Raw genomic sequence first — 20,427 nt, 5'->3', positions numbered from 1 at the left:
TTTTGTCTTTTTCTTATCAAATAATAACAGGCTCCTTATGTTTTTAGTATCGTATATTTTCAAATTAAAAGCAAGAATTACCGATGCATCTCGGATCTCTCCATTTCTAATTTTTCGAATATTTATGCACAACGCTCGTTAAATTATTATCACTATATACTATTTACATAATACCAGAGCCACGACCGCGGCGGTTCTCGTTTTTATTCAACAACTGTTCGTCACGCTCGACGTCTCCACGACGACCATTGGATTATGTCTCCCGTAAAAGACCATGCGAATCTCCAGCAAAAATCTCCTTCCGCGCTGCGTAAAACCATAAACAACGCGAGAACTCGTAACTTTTAATCTTTAAAATACATCTGAACTCAAAGGAAACTCGCGAAACGTGACTCCGCGAACCTTTGCGATTTTTTTCCCGCACATTTACATGTATTGCTCGCGTTAAAGAGTTCACAGTCGATTAGCTTCTCCTTGCGCGACGTGTACACGTTATTTATAAATATATAACGGAGAAAGTTGTGCGCGGGAGAGAAATTTTACGGTGGTAAAGGTTAATCTGTTGATGAACTCACCTTAACGACGATATTTTTAGTGGGTCGATTAATTGCGTAAGTCTGGAAAACTGTTCGTCAAAAGTAGAGCCTAACTAGGCAGCTTGTGAGAATTTATGTCGTTAATGGTTGTTACAAAATGTTAACTGGGTGGTTTCTGATTTAAATTTATTTTTCAAGCTTTATACTCTCGTTACAACTATGCTCGGTGGACTTTTTCGTTTGTTTACGTTTTCATGAAATTGAAAAGAGGACGAAAGGATTACTAAGGTTGGAAATATGTTCTAAAGTTGTTATTCTTTCAGTGTTGGTATGAGCTATTTTATTTAGAAAATTATGTGGGTATTCTCGAATCTCAAATTAAAGATCTCATTTTCGAAGTTACTCTAAGCTCAGCATTCGTGGCAATAGAGTGCTAAGAAAGCATCTCGAGTCGCGGTTGATACCAGAAAAAAAGGCCTCGAGTGCACAGGGTTAATAACAGAGTAATCCCTACTGATCACGATTCGTGATTCACCCTGTATATAAAATAATATTCCTTCTTGTAGTATACTAGGTTTATTGTTCGAATTGTTTTGTATCATAATTGCTTAATTTTTTGTATTATAATTGATAAATTGAAGGAGATACCAGAAAAAAAAGGCCTCGAGTGCAAAGAGCTAATACTTCCAAACAAAACAAACAGGCCTATAAGTCATCGCCCCTTGTATAAATCTCCAGCAATATCTTAACGAATATAAGCGCCGCTGTTCCAGAAACATAAACAATTTCTTCTCGGAAGAAACTCATGAAAGAAATTGGCGCGCGAGTGTCAACGTTCGTGGAACTGGTGCGTTATTTCCCTCCGAACTTACGAAAAAGCATTGTCGTCGACAAGGTTAGACCGCAGCTGATGCTCGCGTGCTCGCGTCCGTGTATATATTGCGCTCGGTGCAAATTGCCCGTTCCATTATTCAGAATGGATGTAAAAGGGTTGTAAAGTTCGACGGGTGGTTAACCGCCCGGCGCAGCGATGGTCAACGTGGCCCGCAAAACCTAAAAAGCAGACAGAGCCGTCTGTTTCGGCAATTTCCGTAAGCTTTTTCCGCGGCTGCCATCGCGTTTCATTCATTCGCCCGTATTTACCCTTTCATATTCGCCGAAAGCCACCGACAAAGATGGAATGATTTGATACGGATATGCAGCTGCGCCGTTGAAAATTGAAGATGAAAGTCTGGCCGTCGCGTCGTGTAATCGGATTCTCGCGCGACTGTGGCAACTCACCTTCCATTTTAAATTGTCTGTTCGTTAGAATAAATCCGATAAGCGATTACATATAATTGTTTCGGTGGTTGGGACACTACGATATTTTTTAAAAATCGAAATTTCTTGTTGCAGAAATAATGGAGGATTTAAACGCTAAATATTTGGTACTTCCCATTTTTTATGAATTTTTTGTTATCGTTTGCCGAGAACTCGCCTTCCATTTTACATTTTAAACTGTCCATTCGTTGGCGAGGACATACACGATAATTATTTAAGAGGTTAGAACACTACGACATTTTGCAAAACTCGAAACTTGTTGTTATTGGGTAAATAATAATGTCGCTAAACGCTAAACACTTGGCAGTTTTCATTTTTGTGACTCTTTGTTATCGTTTGGTGAGACAGAACAATAAAGAGGACATAAATACTTGAATTGTTTGATGAAAATCCTCATTCGAGTAACTTGGAGAATTCCATAAGAAATCGAATTCATCCTTAGAATTTATAAACGGTAAAACCACAATGGTTCTTGTTCTGCGTTAATGTGATTATCATTTAGAACAACAGAAATAGGAATCTTCAAAAATTGAAGAAATTATAATATATTATAATAAATTATAAAAAATGTAATAACGATATATCTTCTAATATAATTATAATAAGTTATAATACATTATAGGCGAAAACTTCTATTTCTCCAAACTTTATTGCTTCTTCGAGCCAATGATAATAGAGTTTAGCGATTAAGTTTCCATGTTCAGGACAATAGACTGTGGCAATTAGGCCATCGCACCGAAAGTAGTCGAACTTCCAGTTGATCAATCAGTTTAATCAGGCTTAGAAGCAATCAGGCTTCCAAGACAATTCTACGGTGAGAGCAGAAACTCTCGGGCTTCACTTTGTTGAAGGAGCAGTCAGGCTTCGTCAGTTTCCAGTGACTTTCAATCAGATTAGTCTGGGATCAGGCTCGATTTATACACTTGGTCGAAATAGACACCTTTAAAGGGAATTAGACAGCCAGTTGATCCAAAATAAAGCCTTCTTTGAAAAATAATTTTAACGAAATGAATACACCTCCTGATTTTTACTTTCTCACACAGTTTATTTGTATCCTAAACTCTAAGAGGAATATTTAGTAGCGATGTAACTATAATGTATAATACATAATGTTGTATAAAAAATATATAATATAAAAGTTTTATAATATAATATAAGTACGGCATTTTAAAGATATGCAAAGAATTGTTAATACTTTGAAATTTTCTTGAACATGTTATTTTATAAACCTCAAATTCCAGGCTGAATCTGTGGAAAAATTAATTGAAATAGAATTGTTGAAATGGCGACTATAAAATTGCCAGGTTCTATTATTCGTTTAAAACGACGTTTTATTTTTTCTCTTGGAAATAACATTTATGAAAAAAATGTTCACAGACAGTGAATAACTGGCTGCATTTAAAATTTCTATAGAATGCACGCTTATATTTGCATCGAAATCGTGGTTTTACATGGTCTGAACGCACAGTCAAACATTTTTTTTCCGTATCACGAAATCATTTTTAAAATAAAAGGTTTCATGAAAAGAAAAACGAACAATTTTGTACAGTATCCAAAAACGCGTAAATCGAGAAACGTAATGTCCAACGAATCAATATTACTTAGATTATTTAATTAACGAAACGATAAAATTTTACGTTGTTTTTTTTTTTTACACACTTTAAACTCAAAATAAACGTATCTGACATACATTGAAGTTTATAATATTGTGCGTAGTGTTTACGTTGTTAGATTGCATAATAAAGCGAATATTACTTAAATTTTCCGACGACAAATTTTACCAGTGCACTCGAAACTAGAAATTTATCTGAACCCAGCTGAAATTACATTAACGTTGTAAATTGAACATTATAAGGCTACTACGAGCCGTATTTGTTTCCTTATTGATTGAAATGCATTACAATTACATTTCGGTGTGTGAATGAATATTACAGCGGAGTTAATTATCGCGTAATATTATCGTAATTACGCGGCACTGGATGGCTATGCTCGTTGTTATATTATTCATGCGCTCACGAGACCGTCGTAAAGTTCGACAAGCAGTTAATTTTCCGCAAAGTAGAGACCTTCGTCGAAAAATGACGGATTTTCGAAACTTATGACGTTCAATAGTTTACCCACCACTTTGAACTTTGAACTTAGCAGCGCTCATGAGCCTTAATTCTTAATTGCCAACGTAAGGCTACCGTCACTACAATTTGCCTCTTCTCTTTCTTAATATCGTCACTTCATTTCTTTATGGTCATCGGAATTTGTAAAACTACCTCCTCTCCGTGTAAGTAATACTGTTTCATAGCGTTCCAGTACAAGGATAAAAAGTTTATCTCTCCTATACTTCTGTAATAGGTACTAACAATAAGTTGTATTAAAATTATGTGTATATTTTCATATAGACGTATAGTAATAACACTAGTTTACAAAATAAAAAGGTTTTCTGTTTTCCGATCTTTTTTATTTTTATTTTGGAATCAAAGAATGTTGGGAAACTATATTTGGTTCCTCATCAGAGAAACAGGCCCAAAGAAGAACAGAAGACAGAGCAAGGGTCAAAATTATTTTTAATCTTTTTAAATAATATTGAAATCCAATAATAAAAGTGAACGAAGTGAATTAAATAAACGTTTTCTATATAAATAGGAGAAAAATACAAAAACAGAGTAAGATTGAAATTTTTGTACCTTTACTCAAATGCTCATAACTCCGGTATTTATTCATAGATTTTCTTCGCCAGAAGCTTGGTTTCTTCATAAAAATACGATCTATGCGGAAACAATATGAAACTGGACATAATTTGACAGTTTCTATTTTTGCATGGCAATAGAGTAAATTTTCGCGTTTCATTTTAGACTAAAAAATCGACGTGTCTCATATATTTTTGGCTATAACACTTAAACTACTAAACCGATCGAAAAATAATGTTAAAAGTAATTGTTGGAGATTTGATTACCTTTAATATGATATCTTGCGCGACCCAATCGGACGTTCCGAACTAGAGGTATGGCCTAAAATATGAAGCTATGTCAGAAAAAATTTTTTAAAAATTAACAATCGCATATCTGGAAAGCCTATCCATAAAAAAAAATTTCAATGCGATTTTACAGGTTCGCGGCCCAAAATACATAAGAAAAATATAGTGGTATCGAATGTACATTTTGGTTGTAAACTAGTGTAATTAAAACTAAAAATAAAAGAAATTAAAAGATAGTGCAAAGTAGGCTGACAATTACTCAAACGTAAATTAATTTTATTACCAGTGTTTAAAGAGCACTTGCTTAAAATGTATGACTTTAATCTTGCTATTCAAGTTGATCGACTGTATTTAAGTGACTTTTATTCCAATAAATACTTTATTTTATATTAAGATTAAGAAGAAATGATCTTGTACACGCACGTATCGTATGCGTGTATTGACGCGCAAGGTCTGGAGATGTTAAACAGTTTTCCTTTTATAAAATTCTAAAAATGCCCTACTTTCCACGTAGACTGGAATACCTTAACAAACAACAGACAAGTAGCCTCGCGACGTTAAGTAGAGCTCAACGAAGGTGTAACACCAGCCGTGTTAGCTCACCTTGCTTAAAACTATAATTTCACCGTAATTACGGCAACGCCACTAGGTTCGCCATAAAGAAGGAAGCGCGAACTCTTGACCTGACCTAAGCGCAAAAGGGCAGTTCGGCGGGTGTACCGGGCTTTAACGATATTCATAAATTCATAAATGTGGCCTTTCAGACGTAGTCCAGCCAATGAATTTACTGGAAACGGACTCGCCGCGATGTCCACGATTTCGTTCTCTTTACCAACAATGAATATTTATATTATTTACTCGGTTTCGGATAGAAACTCCGCGCTCTTCCCACTGCCGGGTACCTACTTTTTCTGTTAGACCCCGCGAAAGTAATTAAACAGCAGTAAAGATGCAAATATACGGCGTAATTGTGGGCTTGAGTGAATGCAACATACGTTTTCACTTAAATATTCATCGGTTTCGTCCAATTGGCGTTTTTCCACAATGGCCCGTTATTAATCGCTTTTAGTAGTCTTAGACCATCGCTAACTAACGATTTAATTATTACAAGTTTAAAATGGCATATTTCTATACACTAGTAATAAATTATCTGAGTATCTAATTTGCGTTATTCAAATAGTATTATATTTAAAGTAAATTATACAATATATATTATAATTTAAGATTCCAAATTTTGGCATATATTGTTGGATTTTAGTTAAAATCGAATTGTACTTTGAATACGGCAGATAAGGTTTTCTGTGAATCAAATCCCACAGCCAGATGCGGTACCGAGTTCGTCGCCGAGAATGAAACATATTCTTGGTTTAATTTCGATTTATTTGCGTAAGTTAAGTGACGATACATTGGAATTCAACGATAGTATACTTATGAGCTAATATGTCGAAATTTTGAATCTTAAACTTTAATAGATATATAACGCGACTTAAATACTGTTTGTATAACACAACTTGGAGACTATTTGAATAACGCAACTTAGGTACTGGTACAGTCAGTGTAAGAAATATTCGTACAGCAACCAATTTAAAATAGAAACTGATAAGAATAGAAATAAGAGATTAACATTAAAAGTAATAAACTTTGATTTACGAAAAATCTACTCTAAAAATATGTAGGAATGTTGGTTAATTATTTCTTTCCCTAAAATTTATTAATAAAATTAATATATGAAGTTTTACTTTCAATTGGTTCCTGTACGAATTCTTATTACACTGTATATCGAGATGTACAATCTTAAACTGGAATGAATAATGTATGATTAACTTGCGAACCAATTATACCGATACGTACAGTAACTGGATGTGTGTATGTGTATGTATGTACGTGCTTGTATACATTCTTACAAGGGGAATGGGAATAGCAATGCCAATGTCAAGGTTAATGAGAACGACAATGACAGTACTGTTAATTTATTAGTGGTACTCAAACGATCGACAAATTCTAGACAATCCATGTATTTCTTGAAACATATCGATGCGATACACAAAGAACCGTTTCAGAACTCGTATGCGTTGAGCCGATGTGTATAACTATTTGAAACAGTTATTTTTGGAACCCTTTCAACCCCAGCTATGGGGTCGATTCGAGTGGATACGGAAACTGAACAATGTAGGCATCCCTGCGGGCAAGTCGTGACGGTTAGTAGTTAATCGAATATCGACTAGGTCGAACAAGTAGAATCTCGGGTAATTATTGAGCGAGTTTCTATCGATAAGAGTCTCTCGTTCCTTCGGTGTATACATTTTCTACTTTACTTCCAACTTTTCTTCCTTACCTCTGTGCGTAATTGCGGCATTTTAACTTGTTGAATTTTAAACGCACGTCGATTCAACTTTTTAAACGTATCAAATAGATTTCTTCGGTCACAATAATATCAACAGTAAATGGAAAGAAAGTGTAACTTGTAATATTATTTAATATAGATATATTTCCTTTTCTATCGACTATAATTGTAGATAACAGATGATTTCTAATTCTTAATTAATAGCTTTGTATAGTAATATAAATTGATTATAGAAGTGTTTACTTGGTTGTTTCGCATTTCCCAGGAATCTAATGACTTTCTGATTACCTTTCGGTATGATAAATAATTCCTTCGTGTTTGAGTTTGATCTTAGAATCGATTTCTACCCTTCGTATTTTTAACAATCAATTAGCACGTATTCAACTGTAAGTTGAGCCTTGCATGTTCCACAAGTAGGTTGATCTGTATTCTTCATGAGGCGATCATGCGATTAAAGGCTACCTTTACGTGGCCTGTTTCCACGATATTTACTGTTTTTTTCTTAAACTTATCCCTTTTTATGTAGAAGTTGAAATTACATGGTGTTTTGTTTATGTTTTTATTTACACATATTGTCCAAATTGAATTTAAATTGTGAATATAAAAACTTAAGTGACTTCATTTTATTACCAATTTCAATTATTTCATTCTGGTTCTCCTCAGAAAAAGAATATAATATAAAACCAGTTTGATAAAGCACAAGGTGTCAGTCATAAATAAATTAGTTAAAATTAGGCATTAGTGAATAAAACGATTAAACAATTAATTGCATCTACTCAGTCATTTCATGTCCAAGTTCATTTATCAAATTCATATATTTATCTCTGAATAGTACACTTGAAAAAAAGTACCCTCAATTAAATTTACTCTTATTCAACTAATGTTAAGTATAATTTAGGGAAACACGAGATCTGGTTGGAATTGTATTTTTCAGAAGTTCCTTTGTCCATAATTAGTCAAGAAAATCGGCTTCCAGTAGTGAAGACATAGCATTTACAGTCGCTTGACGTGTGTCTGACATATGCACGATATTACTATTGACAGTAGCGTAGGGAACTCAATTTCTCTTCAAGACTTGAAATATCATACATAATTTACAGGTCCGTGGATTCATAGTCACGTGTCTTTTGGTCAAAGAAGTAAAACTTGTTAACCAAAATTGTTTAAAAATTAAAATACTAAAAAGTGATGGTGGAATGTATTATGGTAAATAAATAAGCTATGCAATGTCGCGAGACTAAATTTTGTATTTCCTCCTACGTGCAAAGGGAAAACTTGTGTTATTATATTTTTGATAAAATTAAGAAGAATGAAGCTAATAATAGAAAAGAAAATTCCGCGATAAAATATTTGAATAATTAATTGGAGTAAGTTTCAAGTAAAAGTGCTTCACTTGACATTTAAAAAAAGAAATTATTTGAAATAGACAAATAATATAAGACGGTATGGGCCAACAATATTGTTCACACGGTAAGGAAAACCGATCCTATTCAAGTTCTAGAGACTGCCTATAAGCAGGAAGTTTAACAAGTCTATAAGTGAAATTCAAATATGTACTCTGTATACATCGACAAGTATATGTATACATGACAACAGAACAGTGTCCATGTCAACGTACGTATAAAAAACCGTCTTACGAGGTATAAAATAGTGTCTAGATATGTTCGATAGGTGTGTAATTTTCGCTGGGACTGCGATATTTTCGATACATGGAAAATTCGAATTTTGTCAGCCAAGAAAACAGTACTGTCTTGATATAAAAATTAAAGTTTTAATTTGAAAGGAATAATCGTCCTTTATATTCCTGTCATTTTGTTATTTTTAAATATTTGTAAATTATCCTATGTAGTTCAGGTGATAACCATATTCATATAGATCAGGAATATCTTTGATATTTTTTTGTCAGAAGAACTGTTAATTGTTTATATCATGCCAACCAAGAATAGCAATGTTTTTAAACGATCTCTCGCAATCACGCTACAACTCTCTAGCAAAACATGATTTTTACTTGAAAAAAATTCAGCTTACTATTTTAACGTTAATTAACAGGAACCCATAGCTTTGAAACAATTCGTAGCATAGTAGCTACTCGTACAAAAAAATTCCAAAGATCGTCTACTTTTTCGACCGTTAGACTAGCATAGTCTAACCTATATCCCTCAAGTCGTTCAAACCAGAACACCCTCTTAAAGCAGCTGAAACGAAGCAATCCTAGTGTTATTCCTAGCACCATTCAGCGACTTTCCTTGACGTCGTAAACCGTTGTCCTCGTAGAAACGATACGGGGAAACGGCAGACCGAAGCCAGGACACAATTCCCAGTCTGGTAGGTCCGTTGGCGTGCGCAGACCGCACATGCACGAGTGGCGCACGCATTGGCCGTGTTCTCGCGTGCATGTGTCGATGTTTGCGCTGGTTTTAAGGAGAAAAGCGAGGTCAGGTCGATTGTCAGCGCGACGGGACCTTGACTCAGTGGCCGTAGATGAGCAGCACGCATGCGCGATACTACGGCCGGGGTTACCCGTTTCCTACCCCTTCGCTGGCGTCGACCATGTCGAGAGCCACCCCTTGCACGATACTATCGTTACTACTACTACGTTCTCCCCTCTCTCGTACCTCTCACCCCCACGTCCACCCTCTCTCCTTTCCACCCCGTCGAGTCCAACATCCAGGGCCGTCTCGTGCGGGAGTTACATATTTATATGTATTTTATATATTTGAGGTTATACAGAGTGTCCCGGCATCGGTGGTACAACCGAGAAGAGGATGATTCTGCAGGAAAAAACAAATCGAAAATAAGGAATAAAATTGTTTCATTCGAGGTTTCGTTCTCGAGAAAATCGATTTTGAATATTCAGCGAGTACGCGTACACGTAACTATGGTTTAGATGGATGGATCCCGATACAAGTCCGAACCGCTGCTGAACCCTAACCCAAGCCCGGTTAATGAAGGGAAGGTTATACGCATTTATTGCAAATGAAAATATGGGAATATGTACGAAAATGCGCGTGAATGCAGAAATTTATAAAATATCAACGATAATATACGTATTATGGCGTTTAGAAAGGAAGACATACTTTCGTTTGAGTTACGGAACGGGTAATCCCTTCAGCCACTTTCTGATACCCTATCAGTAATAGCGAACGATCCAGTAAAAATTTGCGGAAGGGCGACTCGGTGACCGTGCGACCGCCCTGTGGACCACCACTTTCCACGTGCACAGCTCGATTCTCCTCTACGCAAACGATTAATGAACGCGTCACAGGCGGAGAGTGCAAGGCACTGGGAGCAAGGGATGCGCGCGCAAACAACCGCCCCTGGCGCCCAGACGCCGACAACGCCGACGACGCCGACGTCCTTCCGCGAGAGACGCGCGAGACGAGCAGAGATGTTTAATTAAAATTTCGTACAGGTATCCCCGCGCTCCTTGGAATTCAGATATTCGTCGATAGTGTGCGGGCGAGGACACCGAGGAATGAATAAAATATTTGCCAAGGGGTGGGGAGGGGGTTGAATACGTGAAAAGAATTGTCTTCGGCGAAAATCGCGGGGCGAGTCGGTCAGGAGGGCAGCATCGCGAATTGGGGCGAAAGCAGCGCAGCCTTTTATAACGGATTCAGCGAGATGCATTTTTGGATGCGCGGTATGTTTACCTACCGGTGGTAAATATTTGGAGGAGGTGGATAATTTTTCGAGCCAAAATATTAGATTCTATGCTCTTACATTTAATCGTTTGGGACTGTAGTTTATGTTAGAAACCAGTAGCCAGGAAGAAATGAGAACAGGCCGACAATGGGATGCAGCTCCGAGGTGAATACACTATAAAGGTTTTATTTCAGTTACAAGAGTACAACGTGACTTATGGTAGTCACAGACACACACACACAAGCTCCACAGAGCAAGCGAAGACAGAAAACAAAAGACACACACGCAATGCCCACTGTATGATAATTTATCTGTATATTCGATGTTCAGTAGCCCACAAAGTTGTTCTTCCAACAGATTAATCATCAAGTATACTAGTAGACAATGATCTGCAGCGAGATCCGTTATAACGGGGGATGATCAAGTGCACCCGCATCTGGCGAAAATTCAAAGTCGATTCTCTCGAAAACAAAGCTTCACGTGAAAAATTTGTATTCCATATTTTCGACTTATTTTTTCATGTAAAATCACCCCCTTTTCGTTCGTACCACCAGGCTCCGAACACCCTGTATATTGCATTTAAAAAAAATTTTCAGAATATTTTTTACTGACATTTTCTCTATCTTCCGTAATAAAGCCAACACTTGTAAAACCTTATCTATTTGTTAAAAGATCACGTTTAGCACCTGGGAAATAATACTTCACCGAAATAAATTCTAATAAAGAAGAAAATCGAAATTGATTAATAAATTTCTCAGTACTTTAAACTCTCCAACCCTGGTTTAACATTTACATGAATATATAAGATTGTTTATAACTAAACTGCAAATTTTATGCATTTATGACATACGTTTATATATTCTACATATGCAAAGTATATGTAGAATATATTTCATGAATGAATTACAATTGTAGTAATATTTTATTTCGCATAAAATCTTCGGTCAATTTATAATTAATTACTGGTACGATTAATGTTTAAAATAAATGTTCGAATATCATTTTGCTGGAACAATATTATTAAATGTGAAATGTTTGTTATCTATTTAATGCAAAATTTAGAAGCCCATGGAATTTATGAACTTCTTCCTTCAGAGTTTTGGAATTACGCCTCTACAGGCTGAAGTTCGACCGAACTGTGGCGCATATGCATTAATTAAATGCACCTTGTTCAAGGTATTACACTCTTGAATAATGATCTTTCGGAATACATTCAGGCGCTTCACTTTGGGGTCCCTTATTTGCATGGTAGGCAAACATGGTACGTATGAATTAATGAAACGTCGTTTCTCGAGAGTGCCACTTTTTTCAGAGAAATGTGACGCTCATTTTTCCATTTCCATTAAAAAAATCTTCAAAATCCTTCAAAGCCACGTTTATTACATCCCCTTTCGTTGGTGTCGTTGCCATAGCTATTAACACCCTCGAATGTTGAATCAAAGGAAGCTCCTTCAGCTTGGACAAGTTTTCAGGATCGAGTTTTATCTTGGAACAATTCGGTTTAGTCTCTGCATATTGACACTGTGGGACTTGTCATGAATAAAGCAAAAGATAAATTTGCAGCTTTTGTTGCAAGCTTAATACCCTTAGGACGTTTATATCTCAGTTGTGAGACCATTTCCTGATTTTGTAACAATAAAACAACTTGGGTTAAATTTCAGAAAAAACGAAACAATTCAATTTTTATTAGTAACACCGTGAAGTGATACAGATAATTATGATAACAGAAATGATTAGCTGTATGAAAATATAGAATTGTATTAAATAGTACATAATTTATAATGTATTTGTAATGATAATATTAAATTATTTATGATATATAGTGTGTTTAATGTAATACTGCATCGTGTATACTTATTTATATAGGGTGATTCGCTCGCTAGTGCCTCTCAAAGTAGAGAAGGGGAAGGGCGAACAACAACCGAAGGCTCGTTGAATCTATCGAGAAAATAATTCGTGAAACTAGGAGAGAAAGAATTGCATTAATCTTTATTTCCCATTCTTTATGAAATGGTACATGTTCCACTAAAAATAGCATAAAACCTGCATCCGTAAGGTTCCACAAAAAATTCTTTAATAGCCTTCTTCTGCGAGAAATTGTCTTTAATTTGAGTCGCCAAGACGTACGGTCAAAATGCTTAGAAGCATACTAAAACATTAAAATTGTGCAATGAAAATAACAAAGATCATGTGTTTTTTCTCTTATTTATTTGACGTTTTATAATTACTATTATTCAATATCGTTTTTTAGTAATAATGTTAGAAATGCATATACATACCGTGTTCTGAATAACTCACAATAGGAATTTCATAAACTTCATTACAAAGTAAAAATACAACACTTTTTGTCACAAACGCATATACGCACGACTGAAAGCAATACAAACTTCTGGTTTTTGGGATCGCGTAACAAATGTTTAGGATAGAACAGTCGAATAACATGACTGTTTTTTTGTTCGTGGTAGATTATACTATACGAAGCAACAAAGATATTTTGAAAAATCCAAATTCTAGAATATTCACTTATGGCCAGCTTTTGAGGCTGAATATCCCTCTGTGCATCGGCTCCTGAATATTTACCTTATTCCTTTCTATCGTGTTCCCTTTTCTAAAGATCCGAACAAGAAGAATCGAGTATTGGCACGCGCAAGGTGGTACCTTTCATCGAGGATCGCAACCCTTCGGTGAGCTCGATATCGAACAGATATTGCTGAGCTACAGGACATGTATAAACGATGCGCTTCATCGGAACAGAATGGGCCACGATTGGCCCGCCCGATTTACCTGGATATACGCGGGACTTTGTTGCGCGCCATTCTCTTCCCCTTTTCAAAGAATTGTCTCCTCTACGCGTCTGTGTACACTAGTTATTCAAAGTAGAAAATATTGTCTGAATGTAAATTTTTTAAAATAATAAGGAAGAAAGCCAAAGACAAAGATTTGTCTCTGAATCTGTGCTTCACTTTTTACTTATCTTTTGTAACCCAGGCCTGTTCTTAATATTCACGTTAGAATCTTTTTCGTATCACGACGACGGCCTAAACATAGTGTACCAATAGTCTAAACGAAAATGATAACTGTGTCATAATTACTAGAAACTTAATTGATTTATTTGAAATATTTTTCAAGTATGCCTTTACTTTCTCCTGTTTTATTTAATTCTCATCGTATTTTAAATCTTTTGCAATATAATTAGAAATAATATCTATTAAAACATTAATAAAACAATATATAAAATGTTTATTTTTACTGGTTATAAAAGCCTTTCATTAAAAATTCTTTATTCTATTTCCGGCGGTACAAATATTTATGTAGATAAAAAGTATACAGCGTCACCGAGCCGATATCACGGTTATTATCAATTCTATTGAAAGTCTATACATAACAGAAAGTCTTGTAAATTTAATTTAGAATAACTTTAGATATATACATTTTTTCTGTAAAAGCAATGGTAAGCGAGATATTGTACATTTTATATTTGATGCTTCCCGGAACTCTCTCAGCTGGTGAGAATTTTGTGACGTCATGTGGATTAGATTTTAAATTGGGCTGCACTATGTATACGTTCCAATTTTCATTGCAATTGCTTCGGTCGTTTTCCGGTGATGGTTTTCCCGTGACAAAACTTACTTTTCACTATATGACTGTCTGTACGAGTATCGAGAAAGCATTTCTATAATATAATAGTGAAGTACTTTATATAAATTCCAAAATAAATAATGGATATGATACTTTGTTTATCTAGCATCGTGAAAGTGTATTTCATAGTCATTTCTTGACAATAACTTCAAATTCATCGTTAATAATAAATTAGAATCTTGTAATGAAACTTTAAGTGATGTGAGAAGTGTAAAAATTAATATTAAATAAGGTTTAAAAACAAATATCAAAACTGATGAATTTTTTGGTCGATTGCAGCATTACACAAGAAATAACCATTTAAAATACTCCCAAGTAGTTACTCTTTTTTTTACCAGTTTCAAGACAATTTTCATAATTTTTTGCAGCTAAAATACTTGACACAAACTTTTGAAATTCTTATATAGAAGATTCTCTAAACTTTTCAGCTATCCTATTTAATTTCTTTACAAGTTACATAAACTATTTTACGTCACGCCAAGCAGAACTGATCAAATACTTTAACGTGATTCCTCTAAGTGAAAGTGATTTTGTTGCATTAATTATGAATGTACTTATAGTATGAACGATTGAAAAAAGGATTAAAAGAGAACTGACAAAATGGTGATCACGTAAAGCATTCTAGGATGTTACAAAATCCATGGATTTGTCGAACATTTTTCTCGATATGTCTCTATTTTGCTTTTGGCTTTGGAGTTTCCCGAATCTGCCGAGTTTCCATTCAAATATGCATCCCGGTCTTACAATTCGTGAAAAGTTTCCCCAAGGATTTACGTATGAATGTATGAATGTATATTCACGAGGGATGTTCGTTTCGCGTCTCCTCGAACTCTATATTTTTGTCCAAGGAGAAAGTTCGCCTATATACAAGAGATTCCATTTAACTTGACCGTTCTGAATATCTTCGTTTCCTTAGACGACGGTTAATTAGATTGAGGAATTTAGTCGCTTATTCTAAGATTGAATCGTTCGCTATCAACGATGTTCAAGGTTATGCTCCTTAATGGCCTCAAAGTTGATCTCTTCGCGGTATACGTGTAGTTGATATTCCTATTTATGCGAAATCGATAAGACTGCGTTGCCTCAATGATAGTATAACCTTTGAGTAACCTTGGGATGCAAAGAATAATTCTGAATAAAGTTAACAAAAGGGTTGACGATATTTGTGATAATAATAAATATCTTATAATTATGTTTATAAGTAAGAATAAGTCATTATTTAGCGCTACTATCAAGAAAGTCAATTAATAATAATTATTCACTTATTAATATTATAATAATGCTTTAGCTTTAGATAATTATTAAAATAGTATTACTCTTCTTTTGGGGGCTACTCAATTACGAACGATACTCTTCTTACTAATTTTAATGAGAATTTGTTACAATACGATTAATCTTCTTTAATTAATTTTAATGACAGCTGTTACAATAGGATTAAATCTAATTATATTGATTACATTAAATTGCCTCTTCCCACTAATTATAAAAATAATAGTAGTGTGTTTAACAGATATGTATTGTTCTTGATAGTTCTATTGTTAGTATCTCTGATTTAAATATAAAAAGTATTCCAAAACGGGGCTTTGGAATTAATTGTGTTACGTGCCGACACTTTCATTTTTTTTATTTGTCTTGATTTCGTCGGCAGGAATGTGTTCGAGATGATTTACCATCCTGACTTCGTTCTAATCGAACACAAACCTAGCCTTTGATGGTAGTTTGCTAAATTCGTTATCAGAAAGAATACACGTTCCCTCCTTGAAATCAACGTCGTCACGTCACTTTCACCCTGCTGGCAACGCCGCGTCGCGGAAAAATCATTGTAAAATAATAAGTGCGTTGCTTGTTACGAATGAAATGCGTAAAATCATGTAATGTAACAGCGGCGTATATATATGTAATTGTTGGAAAGATAAGCACATCGAATATTACCATCGCGTTCGAGTTTACAGTTACGGTTATCATTGGAAGGACACGTAAATATTGCGTGTTAAAATTAAATGTTTATTCCGCTTCGTATATTGAAACCATAGCATGAAATTGCCGCGTGCTTCGTCCTCGCGCAATGTTGTCGCCGCGCGAGCCGAGCCACTTGGTGGCCGCGAGACGCGAGACGAGGTACAACTCGTAAACACCAAATTCTCGCGTGTACCGAGTCGCGAAATTTCGAGGATTTTTTCTATGAACTAGCGACGATCACGTGGTTCGAAGATCCTTTGTCTCCAAAGCTTCTAGAACGTTCTCCCACTCCCATCTCATCACTTCTTCTCGTACAGTCGCGGTGAGCGCGAGTAAGTCCGAGCGAGCCGTATAAGAGTAGAGTGCGTACCCATTAGTATTGTAATACGAAGTAAGCGGTAGGCAAAACTCGGGTCGTTCGTTAAATCGGTTTTATATATTAACTTCATATTTAATTTATTTATTAAGTTTTATTTCCTTTCGTTATTTCCGTTATTAGAGTTTCGCGTTTAATTAATTCCTAATCGTCTTAAAATCATCTTCGCGTGTGGTGTGCTTCTCTTTTCAACAGTTTTCAACGGTTTTCCGAGTAAATCGCTACATTGTAAGAAGGAAGGAAGACTACCTCGAACCATTCGAATTACGATTAGTTATACAAAAGAAAATTATTGGTGAGTTGTTTCCTCTAATACAATATATATATATATATATTATGTATGAACACTCTGATTGTGATCACTGGGATATCAATAAATGAAATATTTCATTTCCGGGGTAAGCCTAAATTGGTATCCTAGGTATTTTATATTGATTTTGTTTTCTACTGAATATTCACATGTATATTTCTTCCGACAATTTTATATGTTCATTAATGTACGGATGAAGCAAGAGTGAAAGCGCGTATATAATATTTCAATAACCAAATGTATATTTCACTTACGGTCTTAACGCGTTCAAAATTATAATTTCAAGTTCAATATTGAGATCTAAATTGTTCAAATCATATTACAGTCTTATCAATAACACCAAATAGTCTATCAAATACATTCTGTAGTGGTGTTTTCAGTAGAAAACGATATTGTATTTATTTTAATAATTTCCTGCCGACCGAATCCTGATAGAAATAGAAGTAGAAATAAAAATTCACATACGAGACAGGGCCCGTACGGGACTGCTACGACAAAGACCTGACCTTGCCGATAGGCAAGTAAAATATATATAAATCTATTTAAGATAAATTGCTGTGACGCGTGAGCTTATTCTCTTTCTCCGCCTCACACGTCACAATTGTAATCATGTGTATTTTTATTTAAAATTAACAAAACACTAAAGCTCCCTTTTGGAAAACGCTTTACTTCTGAAAATGCAACATTAATGACCGCATAGAGCTCGAATGTGTTTAATCTGGTCCCGTTTAAAAAATATTGAACTTTTTATAAAAAGGATTTGTTAGTACTAATGTAATGAAAATAACTGTTTTTGGATTAAATCGATGTTTCGTTAAAATATTTTATTTCTGTTGAAACAGTTTATAAATTTTATAGTATTGAAAATCAAACCAGAGTCGAAACGTTCGAATGAAAATAAAAGCATTTTCAAAGGGAGCTTGGGAAATTTGTTTGTTTGTTTTTTTTAATAACAAATTGCTTCTGTCAGCGTACTTCTGGTGAGCATTCAAATGTCATTATTTTTTTTTTACGTTCCATTGCAACGGTATACACTTTCATTTAAATTAAAAAAAATTGTATATATATTTTATACCATTTGTGTTTTATTAAAAAACAAAGTTCTAGAACCTCCTTTAAAAACGACATTATAAATTCATCTATCTATACAACTTTTAATAATAGAAAATCTATAAACCATGCTAATTAATGAAAGATAAGGCACATTGTTTAGTATCTTTGATTTAAATATACAAACTTCACTATTTATCAAATTATTAATGATATAATAATGGAAACATAATAAAGATAACAAAATTACATCGAGATACAATATCAATAACCTCGTGATATTACTCGTATACTAGCTATACCTATCTTCAATACAGGGAATTTGTTAATAATAGACAAATGGAAATAACTGTTTTTCAGAATAAATTCACGTTTCGTTGCAATAAAACATCAGATCCATACTAATTACATTTTGTTATAAAACAAAATTCTATAGGCCGCTTTGGAAAACCCTTTACGTACGAAAATTGAGATCATAAAATAAGAGTCTCGCATTTAAAACTTTCATTTCTCCACGGGAGCTTTCCCATGGTTCACTTGCTCTTTGATGTCTTATATTTCCTCTCTGTATCGATATCTCGTATAACAAATACCCCTGTCACTTCACAATATCACGTAACGAACCCCCAAGCAGCGTCTATCCCGATAAAAACGAGTAACAGACGCTTTTGACAGGTTGGCTTTCTCTATCGACCCAAGCAATTCGTAAGAATTTTAACGTTGCCCCGGAGGAAAGCTGTTCGAACCAAGCACCGGGTTATATTGTCGTTACCTAGCTTTTCGTGCTTCTCGTTCAAACGACAGGACAAAGGTTAACCCTTTGCTCTCCTATGCCATGCTCCGATCCCATCGGATCCGTTTCTATAGCTCCTGTAACGGCTTCAGCTCGCTATGAAAGCTTTAACACGAATACGTACACAATTTAACGTTCATAAGTTCAATATTTTGCTGCTCTTTAATTTTCTATGAGAATCATTCTATGAACTTTAAATCGTAAATTTCAATTATGAATCTTAATTCATAAATTTAGTTCTTTTTTGCTTTTCTATCAACTTAGGTGTGGCTTGTTGTATGGTAGATTGATTTTTATATGCAGACTTTTGCAATATTGCAATATCATATTACCTTAATACCATAGAATTTTGATATCACAATACGTACTGCGTTATTACAATATCACAATGCCAGTATATCATACTACTGCAATATCACAAAATAACAATATCACAATACAACAATGCCACAATATTACTATATCACTATATATTTTATATCACTTTTTATAAATGTAAAATATAGTAATTAGTGTATTATAATATTTTACACGATCATAATACAACAGCATTGCAATATTACAATATCACATTATAATAATATCACGATAATATAATGCATTACATTATTAAAATACCACAGTATCCCAATATTATAATATTACATTATCACATTATCATAATATCACGATAATATAATACATTACACTATCACAAAACCACGATACCTAAATATCACAATACCATACCACCAAACATCACAATAGTACAATATTACAATATCACGATATCACAATACAACAATGCCAAAATACCACAATATCACAATACAACAATGCCAAAATACCACAATATCACAAGATCAGTGTATTATTTAACCCCTGAAACATTGGAGTACCATATCCATCAAAGGATACGATCCATGCCCGGAAGCTTGTTACTTTCAACCATGAAAAACTTCGAATATCTCGTAATAAATCTAGATAGGATACGTGATTTTCGTGAGATGGCCAAAAACACAAACTATTAGGACAAACATCGCATTATATACTTTCCATTTTCCAAAGAGAATTGTGTAGCATCGGACATGTTGAACAACCTGGTCTTTTTTAACAGAATCATCGTTGGCCCGTGTGTTAGTCAACCCGACGACGAAAACGAAGCGCGTATCCCACATGTACACCGCGTCGAACCACGTCGGCTAAAAGATTCAGACCACACTCGGGAGCCGATGGCTTTTATTATTCGGTGCACGTGAGAGCGTAGGATGATGCACGCGAAAAAATAGGTTATGCATACTGACAGGCGCTAGGTGAATGCGTCTCTGTAACCCCCGAACGTCGATGCTCGTCGTGGAATAATGCCATTACCGGTTTCGTGTCGAGGCATTCGTTATTGTTAGCGTTGACAGGGCTGGCGGGAAACGGACACCGCGCGTCCACTGCCAATAAATTGACAATGAAGATTTATTAATCGATCTTAAACACAGCCACCGAATGAGGATCAA

At 34.9% G+C, this 20,427-nt stretch overlaps 1 protein-coding gene across 7 annotated transcripts in view; it reads left to right on the top strand.

Annotated features, from left to right (window-relative positions):
• The window catches only part of LOC128881613 (heparan sulfate glucosamine 3-O-sulfotransferase 1), a 210,376-nt gene that overhangs the window by 144,141 nt on the left and 45,808 nt on the right, over positions 1-20,427 (top strand). The window contains exons 1-2 of one of the 7 annotated variants that reach the window (XR_008458118.1): positions 16,347-16,802; positions 16,983-17,082. The exons of 4 other annotated variants lie outside the window; for them this stretch is intronic. The gene's annotated coding sequence lies outside the window, so the exon portion shown is untranslated. Of the gene's footprint in view, positions 1-11,908; positions 12,548-16,346; positions 16,803-16,982; positions 17,083-20,427 lie in introns of those variants that run through there. 2 more of the 7 variants (XR_008458117.1, XR_008458119.1) reach the window with 2 other exon arrangements.

This window comes from Hylaeus volcanicus, chromosome 8 (assembly GCF_026283585.1).
Source record: "Hylaeus volcanicus isolate JK05 chromosome 8, UHH_iyHylVolc1.0_haploid, whole genome shotgun sequence".
Classification (NCBI taxonomy): domain Eukaryota; kingdom Metazoa; phylum Arthropoda; class Insecta; order Hymenoptera; family Colletidae; genus Hylaeus; species Hylaeus volcanicus.
The sequence above is the reverse complement of the archived record's forward strand: the minus strand, read 5'-3'. Positions and strand labels throughout refer to the sequence as shown.